Raw genomic sequence first — 16,355 nt, 5'->3', positions numbered from 1 at the left:
GACCCTTTTAAAGTGTCCTTTGAAAAAAGTTTTAAATATTTTCCCATTTATGCATGTGCTCTGATGCTACGCTGTTTTCTTTTGTCTTTTTTTTTAGTGATTATGCATTCTAAACTGTTCTGACCGTAACTGGGAGGGGGAACTGCCTCCATTGTGCTGCAAAGTCACCTGGCAGGGCTTTTTGGGCATTGTACTTCATGGATATGGAGACTTTTCCATGGGATACACAGGCTTCTGAATGTGAAAACTATCACCTTTCCCCCTCTGAGGTATACTGTTCCATAGAGAGTGGGCAGAATGAACCATAGCAGGCCTTAGGTTCCTATGCAGATGTAAAGCCCCCACTATACCACCCCTTCCCCCATGAAAGTTTTTTTAATCACTAGTGAACCCAAAACAGGAGCCTCTGCCCATAGCCTAAAGCAGCTCTGCTACCTCATTCTCCTGCAACCCAGAACTGGCATTTCAGACACCTTTGCTTTGCCAGCCTGATAAACTTTCAAGCAAGCCCCCCACCCCATGGTCACTGTTTGGAGGTAGAGCTTTGTCTTCTCAGGAGTGTTCGCAGAAGGCTGTGGAGAGGAAATGTCATGTATACCACAGGGTAATTTCTACTAATTTACGTAGCAATACAGTTTCAAGGACAAATGACTTGTTCACGTTATCGCTGACAAAGGTTGAGTATCAATGGCAGGATCTTGAGTTCCCATTGCTAGACGGAAGACTGCAAGTAGAAAAGGGGAGGAGACCAAAAACATGTATTTTATGCATCAAAAAAAGACTATCCTCAGTGCCATCACACAAGAAAGGTCGCCGTAAAACTAGTTTCAGAAGCCTCACTAAAAAAATGCTGCTGGAACTGTGGGCAGCGTTTGCAATGCAAAAACAAAAATAATACAATGGGTTTTGTGCTGCGTAAACGGTGCCACATTAAGAATTAAAAAATAAAACGTCATTTTTGGCAGTCATTTTCAGGGTTTTCCATCCTGCATAATACACTCAGAACTGTCCTAAGCACTCCAAAGACAGCTGCACTACAAATCTAGGCCACGGCATTAGGATACTGGGTGTTTCATGTTCACTCTTTCTCCCAATGATCTGTAATCTGTTTAACAATTTTAACAATCTTCTGTTCCCCTGAGAACACTATGGTTAACCATGGCTGGAAAACCTAGTTCCCCACAATCTCACTGTCAACTTTCCTGTAAAGCTAACTCCACTTGAAATTCTAGGCCACTTATGCCTTTGATTTCATAGGACCTTCCTGGCAAATATTGACTTTTATTTTCCAGGCCAAGCTTGAGAAAAATAACTTCAGTTCCCATGTCTCTCCAACCATTTACTTGTTCACCATTTACAGTTTCAGGCTGTAAATATTCTTCATTTAGACCTTCCTGCACTTTCCAGACTTGCAGGAACCATGCTGGTCTGTCTGCGTCCCAAAATACAAACAGTTACCGGTAAGGGCTGACCAAAGCCCAGGCAGGACAAACCCATACCACTTCCCCCCAACTTCAGCCTGCAAGCCTCTACCACTGTTTCTTCTCTCATTGCTCATCTATAGATCATAATTATCAGCTCTGCAGGCAAATATGGCTACTTTGGAGGGTTGACTGAGGCATCGTACCATTTTATGACCTTCAAACCTCCAAGAATATTTCCAGCCCAGGGGTAGCCAACCTCCAGGTGGGGCCTGGAGAGCTCCTGAATTTACAGCTTATCTGCAGAGATAATCTCCCCAAGCAGAAAGGACTGCTTTGGAGGGTGGACAGGGTTCTTGTGCGGAAGAAACATTTCAGGCCTCCCACGCAGGTTGCTGTGGTGATGAAACACTTGAGGCCTAGTGCACAGGGTTGTTGTACAGCTGAACCAGGAGGCAAAAGAACCTCTGCAACAGCGTCTAGTTTCATCTGCCTTGTAGCTCTCAAATGTTCAGAGAGTTGCAGAGAAGTTACATATATGGTTTGGCTGCATCTGCCCTCCAGCAGCAAGGCTGGCCAGAGCAGTATTTTAAGTGAGAAGGGGCTTTTCTGTGGCCTCCCTGTCAGCCAACCACTAGGCAGAAGTGGAAAGCTGTTTCCATACTCAGCCAGACAGGCTCAGGGCTAAGGATGTTTAGGCTGTCCTTTCACGCCTAGAAAGTGTTAGTTGCAATCTGCACTTTCCTTTGAAGATAAGCACTGTTCTGGGGAACTCGAATAATGTATTGTTGGATGGGGCTGGGATTTGCCTCGATAATTATGTTATTTGAAATTCTATGACCTCCGTCTTAAGCACTGCAGGGCTTCCCCTGATGTCGTGATACTAAATAAACAACATGAGTCTCTTCTAAATACATGAGCCTTTTTCCTAAAGCCCTGCCTGTTTGGGGGGATTTGGGGGTATAAGGCACCATATTAGTCTGTCTGTAGCCATAGAAAAAAACAGGAATATCCTAGCACCTTCAAGATTAATTTGTGGCTGGGTAGGAGCTTTGGAGAGTCTTTAAGATGCTACTGGACTCTTGGTCATTTCTACTAACTGAGTGATCTTATCCACATATAAAAACTTGCCCATTTGTTTCACAGACTTCTTCCCAGCTGGTGAAATCTGTTACACAATTAACCTCCTCCCTGGTTTTATCAAATGCCACTAGATAATGTGTTTAATAGGTTACCATCTACAGCTCATAAACAAATGGGGTGTGTGCGCTATAGTTGAACTACGGTCTCAGAAAGCTGGGTGGGAGGTCGTCCGGCATGCCCTGTAAAATTTCCCTGCCTTTACCCCCTGTAACAATGGGCCAAATGCAGAAAAGATGCAGGTAAGTGATTTTTCTGAAACACACAAACGACCAACCAGCATATTCTGCCAGGGAAGGGAGGTGAATAAAAGCCCCTTTAAATGGCTGAGGTGGAGATTCATCTATACTTTATTGCTCCTGCCAAATCTCAGGCATAAACTGAGAAATGCCAAATGCCGTTGGAGACGGTGAATTTTCAGTGCATCAGCATGAAATGAAACCGCATGTTTCCCTTCACAGTAGCTGTCATAAAGTGTACAGGCCATGGGATGCCACATAACAAGAACGTGACTCTGCTGCAGATTTGCCTCCTTTGCCGGCTGCTGGAAGCCCCGTGTCCAACAGCCTCAGCGTAACACAGACGGATGAGCGCCCAGGGTCTCCACAAGCAATGTGGCCCATTGAAATTCTTTAGATCTTTCTTGTGTCCTTTTGCTGTGTGCACACTTAATTGGCATGTTGGGTGCAAATCAAAAGGGATAATGAACTGATTGGCTCAGAATTACAGGTCCTTGCCTTGACTGTCTGCACTGCATGAAATGTATGAGCCCCCCCCTGATATCTCATTTTAAAAAGTTAGTCTGATCTCTGCTGTCTGTGTAAACTCAGCCCTCAATTAACTAGCTCTTTAAATCATTTAATCATGTCGCACTTTTTAATCAGAGGCGGTTCCAGAGTCAAGCATCTGCTCTTCCTCAAGAACTAGACTGAGCTACTAAACTGTGGCCCTCCAGATGTCCATGGACTACAGTTCCCATGAGCCCCTGCCAGCATTTGCTGGCAGGGGCTCATGGGAATTGTAGTCCATGGACATCTGGAGGGCCGCAGTTTGACTACCACTTTACTAGGGGATTAATGGCTACCGAGTTGGACTCCAGGATTGGAGTCTCTGCTCAGCCATGAAGCTCTCTGGGGGTCTCAGGCTCGCTAGCCTTGTGAGGCTAAAATGGTAACAGGAGAGTCATTTATATGGGTTTGAGATCCCTGCCGGTAGGCTGGGAAAATAACATGTCCAGGGGTGGCATTCCTGGACAGTTGGGGATGTTACATCTCTCTAAGTGTGTCTAGGTGTGATCTCCTTGAATTGGATGCCCCTCTTTGTCTTAACTTAAGAGCTGCCCTTTGGGCCATCCCATCTAGCTTTATCCCCTCTTCCACTCCACATGACCTTCCATGGAGGGACAATATATTTGCAGGTCTCTCCTGTGTGTGAATCTCCCGTCTAGATGGCTTTCTTTCTCTGTTATGCAGGACCTTGGTTGTGGATCAGTCTGTAGTTATTTGACATCTCCAGATCCCACCTGGAAGCTGGCAACTGTATTGAGATCAGTCATGTCTTAATGATGTAACTTCCAGCGTTATGTCACTTCCAGAGGGAGTGCAGGGAGGCATGGCCAGCTGACGTCACTTCCTGTGTGCCTCAAGGCCTGAAAATGTTTTCAGATATGCCTCCACAGTCAAAACGTTGAAGAGGGCTGCTCTGGGGACTCTGCGTTGATTGAAACATACATACTTAGGTTTTTATTAACTTTAAGCAAGGAAGTGAGAAAAATCTGTTTACTATCAGGCAACGTAATGGATTTATTTAAAGCTATGTTTTCCAGATGATTCCTCTATACCACATTGACACTCAGAACTGATCTCTTCACCGAAGACTGATTTCCTAGTTCTTAAGTAGTTTCTTTTATACCATGGCAAGATTGCCAGTCCTTGCAAAGTAGTTAGAATCTGATCCGCTGTATAGGTTATTAATACTAATGACTATAGGAGGGAATTTTATGGGGAATGGTTTCAGTTATCTTTTATGAAACAGAAATTTTGTCATACAACTTTCCTTTAAAATCAGTATTTCTCTCGGCTTAGACTTGGCCCTTTACACGACCATGGTGTTGTTGATGTTGATCAGTGGCCATAACTGACACTTGGTTCTTTTGCAGTGGGCTGGATCCAGTGGAAGATTTTGGAATGTCCAGGTAGAAACATTAAAATTACTCCTTGCTGGTGATGGGCATGAACCATGCCACTAACCAATTTTTTTAAAAAAATCAAGGCAAGTGAGGTTTGTTTTCCCTTCACTTAATCCTGGTGGTAGAAGACCTCTTCCATTTGTTACAGTCTTGCCCATACAGCTCATCAAGTGGAAGAGTTTCAGGGATTGTCCTTTCCAATGAGCAGGGTCGGGCAAGCCATCACTGTGCTCACCTTGCATTGAGGAATTTGTGTCTTGAGCTGGATCTTTGTTGGATTTGGTATTCATAGCCTCAAAACATAGTCCTGTAGGCATTATCTCCCTCACCTAAGAATGATCCCTACTGATCCTAGGAAATAACTCTACAACTTTCAAAATCTAAAACATCAGTCTTACTATTATTCTTTCTCATTTGGCATCTTTGTGTATGTCTTTTTGGTACTCAGAACTAGGATTGGTAGAACCTGCTCTGGCAAATGCCAGAAGGTTTTGGCATAAGATTTTTTTGTGGGAAGGTAGAGTTTGAAGGGGGGACTCATATTCCCTTCTCCATGCCCCAGTAGTAATACCCCCAATTTCTATGGTCTTTGCCATCTGGCAGGCTTTCTCAACCAGGGTTTTGTAAAACCCTGGGGTTTCTTGATGACCCTAGAAGGGTTTCCGGAATTTATTTATTTTATTTATATACCGTCCTCCCCAAACAGGGCAGTTTACATGAAATGGGAACAATGCAATTAACTCAGTTCATAGTAATGTGGTAACAGCAGTAATAGTAACAACAAGATAATGATAATAATAACCATTGTAAACCAGTAGAATACTTGGAACTTTGATTAACTTGTCCTGTGGCCCAGTGGTTTGGGTGGATCTGTAATGATTGTCGGAGGGAGGCTTGGGGGGGGGGGGGCAGTGGGGAGTGGTGGTTTGGATCGACCTCAACCAAATGTCTGGTGGAGGAGCTCCCTTTTGCAGGCCCTGCAGAACTGTTCGAGTGAGAATGAGTGAGAGTTAATTAATTAATTAATTTAAAAGTTAAATATTTATCGAGTGATATGGCCGTATATGGTCATATTGACTCACCTACCCAATGATGAACCTGGAGGTGGTGGGAAAGGGAGGGGCTCCAGGTAGGTGTATACACAGCTCTGCTTCCCAACCATATTCCTGTGACTGTACCACTTCTGGGGTTTCTTGAAACCTGCGGAATGTTTCTGGGGTTTTTCAGTGGTTAAAAGGTTGAAGGCTGCCTTGGAGAGTGGGGGAATTTCTAAAGCATCATCTGAAAGTGCCGCTGCATCTGGGCGGAGGGCGTTTGCTGATGCTACTTCTGACGGTCATTGCAGGAACTCCCCTGACCTCGGTGGTCTTTTCTGTAGAACTTGGGGGAAATTCCTAGTGGGTGGGATCCTGGCTGTGATGTCACTTCCGTCTGATACTCTAGGACACTGGTCCCCAACCCCTGGTCCGTGGCCTGGTGCCGAGCCGCAAGAGCGTTGGCAGCGGGCCAGGGCTCCCTCTCCCCGCCCCCCCGCAGCGAGAAGTTCGCCAGGCCACGAGCAAATTGGCCGCCGAAATGGCCAATTAGCTTGCGGGGGGAGGGGGAGAGGGAAGTGCGGCAGCTGGCATGCCGTTGGCACAAATGCACACGCTAGGCATTTTCGTGCATGTGAGCATGCGCGCATGTGCAGAGCCACCGTGCCTGCGCATTTGCGCCCCCACTGGGAGCGCAAACAAGCATGCGTGAAACTGCTGCGAGTGCGCGTTTGCGCCCTCACTGGGAGGTCTGCACACGCGCTCCTTGGCAACAGGCCGGAACCTGGAAAAGGTTGCGGTCCGCTGCTCTAGGACATTCCCCAACCCCTATGGCCTTTACTGTAAAGTTTTGGGGACCGTTCGTGTGGTTTTATTCTAAACTATACAATATTGGTAATAACATGCCTGGATGTAGTTATGTCTGTTTTAACTTTGTTTAGTTAGATCCCCTGTCGAAGCTCTTTGCAAAATATGTTGGAATCTAAAAGATTAAATAAATGGCTCTCCTTTGCACCTTGTTCTTAGGTTTGCTGGCTATAATGTCACTGCCATGAGACTTTCTAGGAAACCCCCCATCTCTATGAATCATAGTATCACAGAACCATAGAGTTGGAAGGGGCCACACAGGCCATCTAGTCCAACCCCCTGCTCTACGCAGGATCAGCCCAAAGCATCCTAAAGCATCCAAGAAAAGTGTGGATCCAACCTTTGCTTGAAGACTGCCAGTGGACTTCGTTGTAGAGGCTGGGGAAAATTCCCAAAGCATCACCGTCAGGGCTCTTTCTCACCCTGTGAGCTAAGGATGGCCTCATCATTTCAAGTCTTCCGGGAAGGGCCCTGCAACCCAGTGGGGCCAGGCCCCACCCCTACCTACACTCTACCCACTGCACATTCCCAGCAATCCCTCCCGTTTGCTTGACCGGAACCTCTAGTCCAGAACAATAACTGCTTGCTCAGTGAGGAACCCGCTTTGGTGTTTTTCTCAGAGTGCCCAAAGCGTTCCTAAGCAGTTGCAATTGGGAGGAGGGGGGAACATGCTTGTTCTTTAATGAGCAAACCAAAGGCAAGGGAGGAGAGCCGCCGCCGGGAGCCCCCTTAATGAGAAAAGGCTTCTTAATCATCAGATGGCCATGCGAGAAGAGCCACAATTAGAGCCGCTTACTGTCCCGCACGGGGCAATATATTCCCGTTTATTGGCTTGCTGGGAAAGGGACAGAGGCAGCACTTGGTGTTTGTGCAATCAGGGCAGGAGGGGGAGGGAGCTACCCAGAGAGCGCCTTTCCGTCTCTCGGCCGTTTCTCCTTCTGTGGATACCGGCAGGTCTGATTTCGAGCGAAGCAGCCTGGGATAGGAAGGGATTAGCGCCAACAGAGCTGTCGGGCGGCACAGGCAACGGCTTCTCCTTGGGCCGGTCTTTCTGGGGATATTCTGCTGCCCATAGGGAGGTATAAGCAGCTTGGAATCAGAAAGACATTCTGACTGCCGGGTCCTTCCTGGAGTTTTGGAGGTGGCACCTGGGGAGATCTCGGTGGGCACAAGGCCACAGTGCCCACCCTCCCAAGGAGCCCTTTCCCCCAGGGGAGCTGATCTCTCTAGGCTGGAGATGAGCTGCCACTCTGGGGGGTCTCTTTGGCTCTTTACTTCTTCTCAGCATCCATGACTGTATCCGTTACGAGTTTGTTATGTATTCATTCATCTAATTGTGTTCCATTTATTGAGGATTCCAGGGCAGAGTCTGCACTTACTTTCTTTATTCCATTGTCAATCCTGTTGAATTCAGATCGCTTTGAACTCGGGTCTTCCTCTCCCACCCCCCCCCCCCGTTGAAACAGGAAAGTCTTCTGCACGTGGTTAGGGAGGCTCAGAAGGGGAGGGAGCCAAGCCTCTTTCTTTCTTTTCTTGAATGGGGTGGGGAGAGGGGCCAAGCAGGGAGCCTCTTTCTTTTCTTTGGGGGGGGGGGCGGAGAGGATCTAAGAAGGCAGAGAAGGGAGAAAAAATCCAGGACCGACAGGAGTTGAGAGAAATTAGGAACTTCTCCTTTAAGGCAAGTTTGTCACATGACCACCTGTGGCCAATCACGGGTCCTCTACCACGGAGGAGAGGCCAGATTCAAAACAGCCTTTAAATATTGAGGGTTAAAAGCACTGTAAGATACCGCACAGTAAAGGCAGGATCACTCTGGATCAATCCCCCTTGCTGCAGAAGGAAAATTTAAATCGTCCAAAATCCAAACGGAAATCACATTCTGTGTAGAGGGCAGGGACTGAATCAATCTGGGGTTGGAATAAAAGCTCCGTGCAGTTTACACCCAGGACACAAGTTGTAGTTTCCCACTCCTTCGTTTTCAACACATGTTGCTTATGATTGTATGTAGCTTCAGGCATACTTGGATATTGTTATTGAATGGCCTTTCTGTGTACATTTAATATACTAATTGATGTTTTGAATATTATTGTTGGTTATAATGCCCAGCCGCTCTGCCTCTTCCTTTCCTGTCCCACCGGGAGGCTGGCATCCCTAAATCTTGGTATAAAAACAAAGGGTCTGAACCATCAGCCAGAAGATTTAAATGTTTTCTGAGCTGGGAGCAGGACTGGCCTGACCATTGGGCAGACTGTTGGAACTCTTGGATCTATTCGCTTATAGATCTGTTGCTGGAAATATTGACTTGGGGTGCCATCGACTGGCAGGTCAGCGAATTGTGATCGTGACAACAACACACTTGACCTCTCCTTAGGGTCTCCAGTTCCCTCCTGGCAGCTGGCGGGGAATGAGGGGAGGGAGGCTTAGCATGATCAGGACATTTCACCCGACACATCAGAGTCATTCCCAAGTGACTTCCAACAGGACCAGGAAGGGACATATTCAAATGGGTTGGTCCAGAGTGGCACAATAGAATCAGAGTCCAGGAGCACCTTTAAGACTTACTCAGGGTGTGAGCTTTTGAGTGCAGGCACTCTTCCTCACAGGCACATTGGACTGGAGGCAAAACCTCTATGGCAGGATTCACTTCTACCATAGAGTTTTTGCCCCCAAACCAGAGTGTGGTCCCAAAGTCCCCAACATCCCTTTCCAGGTAAAAGTCATGTAGGCATGGCAGCGAAGCACTGGCTGCTTCCTCCTTTCTCAGGAGGAGCAAGTTCCCCCCACTGGCCGGTGGCTCAGCAGTGGAGAGGTGGGGGGAACTGTGTGTGTGTGTGTGTGTGTGTGTGTGTGTGGCGGGGTTCTAGCAACCATAACTCTGCTGGATGGAAGGTGGAAGAATCCTCAGGACAAGACACATTCTGTGGCTATTGGTTCGCAAACTAGAGTATGGTTTATAATGGATGTATGAACAGTTTATATCAGGGGTAGTCAACCTGTGGTCCTCCAGATGTCCATGGACTACAATTCCCATGAGCCCGTTTGCTGGCAGGGGCTCATGGGAATTGTAGTCCACCAGCATCTGGAGGACCACAGGTTGACTACCCCTGGTTTATATAGCATGAAGAAGTCTACTTTTCTTTTTAAAACCTAAATGAAGCTGTGGTCAAATACTTGTATTACATTAAGGCATGTTAATACAGTCTAGATTTGCCAGCCCTTCACCGCCGCCCCCCGGCCACTGGCAGAGGATGCGGGGAGGCCGGGTTGCCAGATCCAGATCAAGAAGCAGCTGGAGATCTGAGGGTGAGGCATTTGGACAGGGAACTCACTGGGACACAGTGCCCAACTCATCCGTTTACTCCAAGGGAACTGATCTCTCTAGGCTGGAGATTAGCTGTAATTCTGGGGAGATGCCTGGGTCCCACCAGGTGGCTGGCCTGTCCAACACTGGCACCAGCTTGCTGTCAGCTACCCTGAGATGACTGGTTCAAGAAGGGCTGGCAATAAATATAAATACCCAAATAAAACTTTTATAACACTGCCTCTATCTCATCAAGTCAGATTACTCCCCCCTCACAAATTTAAGGTAAGAAAGGATTGATATTAATCATTATTAACATTTAATAGTAGAACAATTAGGAGTGGGGGGAAAATTCTAGGACTTTGTGCCAAGGAAGAGTAAGTGCAGTTTTAACCCGTTGATTTCAAGGGGTTCCGCTTGGAATAACTCTCATTAAGTGATTGTGCTGTTAGTGTTGCTGTCCCATGATCAATTGAGGAGGAGAAGAGAAAATGCTGCCATGGCTTTCAGGAGGTGGACATTGAGCTGGAGGCAGAAGAAGAGATCATGGAGTTATATAGTGAAAGCTTTAAGTAGCTGCTAGGGATGCCAACCTCCAGGTAGGGCCTGGGTTTCCTTCGGAATCCCAGCTCATCTCGGGACCACAGAGATAAGTTCCCCTGGAGAAAAGGATCTTTGGTAGGGTGGACCTTATGGGATTTATACCCCAAATGCCACCCAAAAATCCTCCCCAGCCCCCCCCCCTCTACAAGTTTCCCAACTGAGAGCTGGGAACTACCCTGCCTCCCCCTCTGGTGACCAGGAGGAAGCTGGCAACTCTACTGGCCACCGGTGAAGTGGCACGGCTTCTGTGGGAGGGCTCATGGGAATTGTAGTCCATGGGCATCTGGAGAGCCACAGTTTGCCCCCCCCCCCTGCTGGTAGTAAAGACTAAAGCCTTTTTTTTCCCCCACCTGAAATTTCCTAATATACTACCACCTTACTCTCTATGACAGGGGTAGTCAAACTGCGGCCCTCCAGATGTCCATGGACTACAATTCCCAGGAGCCCCTGCCAGCGAATGCTGGCAGGGGCTCCTGGGAATTGTAGTCCATGGACATCTGGAGGGCCGCAGTTTGACTACCCATTTATTTTTGAAGTCCCCATTTTGGTTGAAACAAATTACTCTTGGAAAAAAAGAAGAAGAAAACCCTCCCGCAATAAAATATCCCTCAAATATGTGGTTTCTTCAAGGCAGTGTTAATTAAGGCAGAACCAGCTGGAAAGAGACGGCTTCAAGGGCAGAAGGCCAGACTTTCCCATTGGGGGAAAAACACCCAAAAGCAGTCCTGGTGGGGGAGCTAATTTATTTGTACAAAACCTTTGAAACCTGAAGGCGCATTTTATCCAGGGCGAGTCTTCATTTCCGTGGCTTGCATTGGCAGCCACTGATAACCGGAGAATTCAGTTAATGGCCTTTTAGAAGCTCGGAGATGGTCCGTAATTATCTGCAATAAAAGAGGAAACAACCACATTTAGCCACAATAGAAGTGACAGCAGGAACCTGTCTTGAATGGAGTTCTGAACTGTGCGCCGTATAACCTTGTAGGGAACTAGGGGAGGCAATGGGACAAGAAAGATACCATCGTAAATGGGGAGCACTTACAGAGATTGGGGAGATTGTCAACATTCTCATCCCTGCCATTTCATTGTGGCAATTTCCACTCTGTGACCATTTATGCACTGGGAACGTCACTGCCCCAGCTCCCGTGCAGGAGCACAAATCGGGGACAGATGAGGCACACCGGGCCAAATGCTCCCCCATTTGGGTGCAGGAAGAGGTGGGGCAACCTGCCACGACAAAAACTCCAGCCTGCAGCCTGGAATGAAACCTCCAGTGCGTAAATGGTCTATGTGAATCTTAGCAGTATGTCTGAATTGATGTACCCTTTTCTGTAAGCTTTAACTGGTTTCTCCCAGTAATATGTTCCTTTTTGGTCTTAAAGTTGCTACTGGACTCTGATTTTATTGGTTTCTCCCAGTAATATGTATACTTCTGCAATGGAGTTTACAGCATCAGCAACTCAGCATGATTTCAATAATGCATTTAGATAATGTAGCTTGGTGTCGGGGTTCAGAGCAGTAGTGGCCTCTAATCTGGACAGCCAGGTATGATCCCCTGCTCTTCCACATACAGCCAGCTTGGTGACCGTGAGCTAGTCACAGTTCAATTAGATCTGTTCTCTTAGAGCAGTTCTCTCAGAGCTCTCTCAGCCCTACCTACTTCACAGGTTGTCTGTTGCGGGGAGAGGAGGGGGGGGCAATTGTTAGCTTCTTTGAGACTCCTTCAGGTAGTGAAAAGTGGGGTCTAAAAACCAACTCTTCTTCTTCATATGCATTGTGCATGAAAATGGTCTGCCACATGTTGATAGTTCAAAAGTTGCAGTATTTCAGGCATAGATATAGAGGAGGGAAATGCCTGGGAATGTGAGGGCTGTAGCCTGTGGATGGCAGAGTTTGGGGTATGGCATTATACCCTATTGAAATATTTTTTATTTAACAGTAATTGTTTCTAACATTATTATTATTATTATTATTATTATTATTATTATTATTATTATTATTATTATTATTATTATTATTATTTATTACTCGCCTCCCCTGAAGGCTCGAGGTGAGTTACGACATTTAAAACTCCCAGTAAAAACCCTATACAAAGAATAAAATAACAATTCAGTAGATTCTAATCACAGAATAAGATGAGGCAGTAAAACACAAATCCCACCAACCTAACCTGAGGAAGCCAATCTAGAGGGGAGGGAGACAGAAGGCGCTTTTGGAATTCGCTAATGCCGCTGCGATCACTCCCATAGGGGGGCTCAATAGGATATCTGTCACCCTAATCCCTAGTTTGTGTGTGGACAATGCACTGGGTAAAAGCTGCCCTGATTGGCCCTCAGTAGGGGACATACACCCAATAGGGAGATGGCACTTTTCCACTGAGGGCCAATTGTGGATCTTCCTTCTCCCCCTCCTCCTTTATGCTGCTTCCAGGCACTTGACAGGGAGGAGGTAGAGCCAGCAGAAAGGAATGCTGGGAAGGTGGGGAGGAGGCTGGCTGGCCACACTCTGTGATGTCGCAAGTGCAGTGCTGGCTGGGCCACCACGCTCCAAGGCCGCCTGCCCACTGGGGAGCAGAAGCCAGCCAGCCAGCCATGCTCCGTGGCTCCATGCCATCCCAGGTGGCCGGACTCACCAGCCCCACCCCCCTGCAGAAGCTCTCTTGCCCACCACCCCTTTCTAGAGACTGTTTTTAAAAGGGGGTTTGATACTAGTAATGTCGTAGAGTCCTCCTTCAAAAGTGGCCATTCTCTTCAGTGGAACTGATCTCTGTTGCAATCCCAGGAGATCAAAAGAGCATCCGAGAAGCCATGCTGGATCAGGCCAACCGCCCATCTAGCCTGCCACCCTGTGTCGCCCAGTAGCCAAAACCCAGGTGCCATCTGGAGGTCCACCAGCAGGACTAGAAGCCCTCCCCTTGTGGCCCCCTCACAAATACACAGCATCACTGCTCCAGGCACAGTGTTCCACCTCCATCTCGGGGCGAATACCAGGGAAGGACCTCTGCTCTAGGCTTGTGCGCTTCAGCCACCGAAGCGGCCGTTCATGCCCAAAGTGCCCCCTGCGCCATGCACTGGCCGCTAGGGCCAAGCTGTAGAGGCTTACCCAGTCCTCAGCCACTAGCAGGAGATTGGCAGCACGACATGGATGAAATTGATCCCAATCTGTCCTGTGACCCAAGTGTCATTTTGCTGCGATTGTCCCCCTCCTTGTCCATTCTGGAACCAATTTCCTTTCGTAAGCCGCATCTAGTTTCTCTTGAACGATGAATAATGCAAGACTTTCCACAAGCTACTTTCCAAAAAGCCATCAAGCTTCATTGGCCTAATGAACAGACATATTACTTATATCGAACAATGAAAATTCTATTTAGTGAGAAACAATTACTGTTAAATAAAACATGCCGTCGTCTTGGAGTCTAATTGAAAAGTGATTTGGGCCTGGAGGGAACGCGCCTAAATGGGTGGGTGCAGGAGCCCGTTCTTGAGAACATAATGGCCATCAACGATGGCCTGTGCTAATTGGGAAGAAAACGAAGGCCATCTGTATTTCCCGTGAAGTTACAGGGATGGTGGGATCATGTAGAGCAGGGGTAGTCAACCTGTGGTCCTCCAGATGTCCTGCCAGCGGCAGGGGCTCATGGGAATTGTAGTCCATGGACATCTGGAGGACCACAGGTTGACTACCCCTGATGTAGAGTAGAAGAACCTCTACTCATTGAGGATGTGTTTTTCTCCTCGATTGCCATGCACAATAACCTCTGACGCAGTATCGGGAAAACACTTACTCATGTAATGAGGTATCTTGTAATCCCGAAGGGAGCCGGCATCCGAGAGATGACAAACTCCATAATAACTCCAGATGAATGACAAGTCTGTTTACTAGTCATCTGTCTCGATGTGTAATTACTGGCTTTAGAGTGTCTTCCAGCCGCTTCCCTCCAGGGAGAGGATTGCTAAAGTGGAGCAATCTCATGCCAATCTGGGCTAAGGTTTACGGCATGATCCAATGCTTCTTTACTCACAAGCAGACCTCAGGGAGCTCCAAGGGAATTCACGCAGCCGACAAAGAGTGCTTGCACTCGAAAGCTCACGCCCTTATTAAATCTTTGTTGGTCTTAAAGGTGCTTCTGGACTCTGGTTTTATTTGACCCTGCCAAATGAATGTGTGGAGTACGTCAGCTGCATGTATTTGTAAGATCCGTTCTTTCCATATTGTGTCTTGAGGCTGGCATCGGAGGGAACCACTCTGCAGTACCCGCAGGGCACATCAGAATTGTTCCTGATTATAGCAGGCACATTATTGGCAACTGCCTTGCTGAACATCATGCTGTTCCCTCAAAACCGAGTAACGTAGATCAGTGGTCCCCAACCTTTTTATCACCGGGGACCGGTCAACGCTTGACAATTTTACTGAGGCCTGGGGGGGGGGGTAGTCTTTTGCCGAGGGATGTTGCCACTGCCACCTGAGCCCCTGCTCCACTTGCTTTCCCGCCGGCACCCCTGACTTCCCACCACCTGCTGGGGGACGCTGCCAGCAGCAGCTGTGCAGTGCCACGCCGAGGGGGAGCCCCAGACATGACGGCCACCGGAGAGCACCAAAGGTGAGCCAGCGGCAGAGTGGTAGGGCAGCCCCCGAGGCAGCAGCCGGGGAGGAGGATGAGGAGGAGCCGTGTCCGGTACCAACTGATCCATGGACCAGTCCCGGTCCCCGGACTGGAGGCTGGGGACCACTGACGTAGATCTCCATCGCCATGGCAGATCACATCCAAAATTGGCTTCCCCGTGCAACAAATCAGCAGTCGGACTCTCAGAGCTGTCACTGTTTGGGAAGCTTATCCCTGGATTAACCATTCAGGCAAATCAGCACATGCTTTGAGCACCAAGAGAAGGGAGTTCCTCCCCACAGCTATCATGACCTTAACTCTTTCACTGCCACACTCAAAGGTAGTTAGATTTTTTGGGTCATTGTCCTGATCTGCCATGTTTCATCTGCACTGTGATTTTTTTTTAAGTTTTCTTTGGCATGGCTGCATATCGTGCTAGATCCAAGATATTTTAAATGATTTTTTAAAAATTATGATTCACTCTATTTGTATCCGTCCCTCACTTTCCTTATGCCAATAAAGGAATCATTATAATCATTATCATGGTGAGTGACTAAAGTCTAAGAGTTCGTATTACGAGTGCTGTCTGGTATCACCTAGGCCAATTCTGCACACATAGGATAATGCTCTTTTAAAGTGCTTTGGCAGCTGATTTTTCCTGTGCAGAACAGGAAAATCTACTTCTAAAGTGCATTGAAAGTGCATTATCTGTTGTGTGCAGAATAGGCCCTAGTTTTTGTCTTGTGGCATGAGAATTCCGTTTTTGTTGAGCGTAAACTAGGGTTGAGCGCTTTGGCATCCGAAGCTGCCATTTGCTCGCGACACAGCCTGTGCCACGGCGCGGGCTGCGTCCGGAATAAACGGCCATTTTGGGCACCGAAGCACCCACCCTAGCATAAACACAACTGGTTGGGTCCGGCTACCATCTAATGCAGGGGTAGTCAAACTGCGGCCCTCCAGATGTCCATGGACTACAATTCCCAGAAGCCCCTGCCAGCATTCGCTGGCAGGGGCTTCTGGGAATTGTAGTCCATGGACATCTGGAGGGCTGCAGTTTGACTACCCCTGATCTAATGCATCACCTGATCTGCATGAGGGACCTTTATTATATGATTTGGTTTCCTGGTTTTTCATATAAACTAACTGCTCCCAAGCAAGGTAAGCTTTGGTGCCAAGGAGCTCTGTTTAGCCTGTGCCA

General features: G+C 47.7%; 1 protein-coding gene and 1 long non-coding RNA gene across 5 annotated transcripts in view; one reads left to right on the top strand and one right to left on the bottom strand.

Moving 5' to 3' along the window:
* Positions 1 to 16,355, top strand: part of CDH12 (cadherin 12) — an 873,293-nt gene that overhangs the window by 189,947 nt on the left and 666,991 nt on the right. The window lies entirely within an intron of this gene.
* On the bottom strand, positions 10,395 to 12,815 carry LOC143844296 (uncharacterized). The gene is made up of 3 exons (XR_013233935.1): positions 12,720 to 12,815; positions 11,312 to 11,438; positions 10,395 to 10,476 (listed from the first exon to the last, which is right to left on the bottom strand). It is a non-coding gene; the product is annotated as an uncharacterized LOC143844296 (long non-coding RNA).

The sequence above is a fragment of the Paroedura picta genome, chromosome 9, assembly GCF_049243985.1.
Source record: "Paroedura picta isolate Pp20150507F chromosome 9, Ppicta_v3.0, whole genome shotgun sequence".
Lineage (NCBI taxonomy): Eukaryota > Metazoa > Chordata > Lepidosauria > Squamata > Gekkonidae > Paroedura > Paroedura picta.
This window is presented reverse-complemented; position numbering and strand designations above follow the sequence as displayed.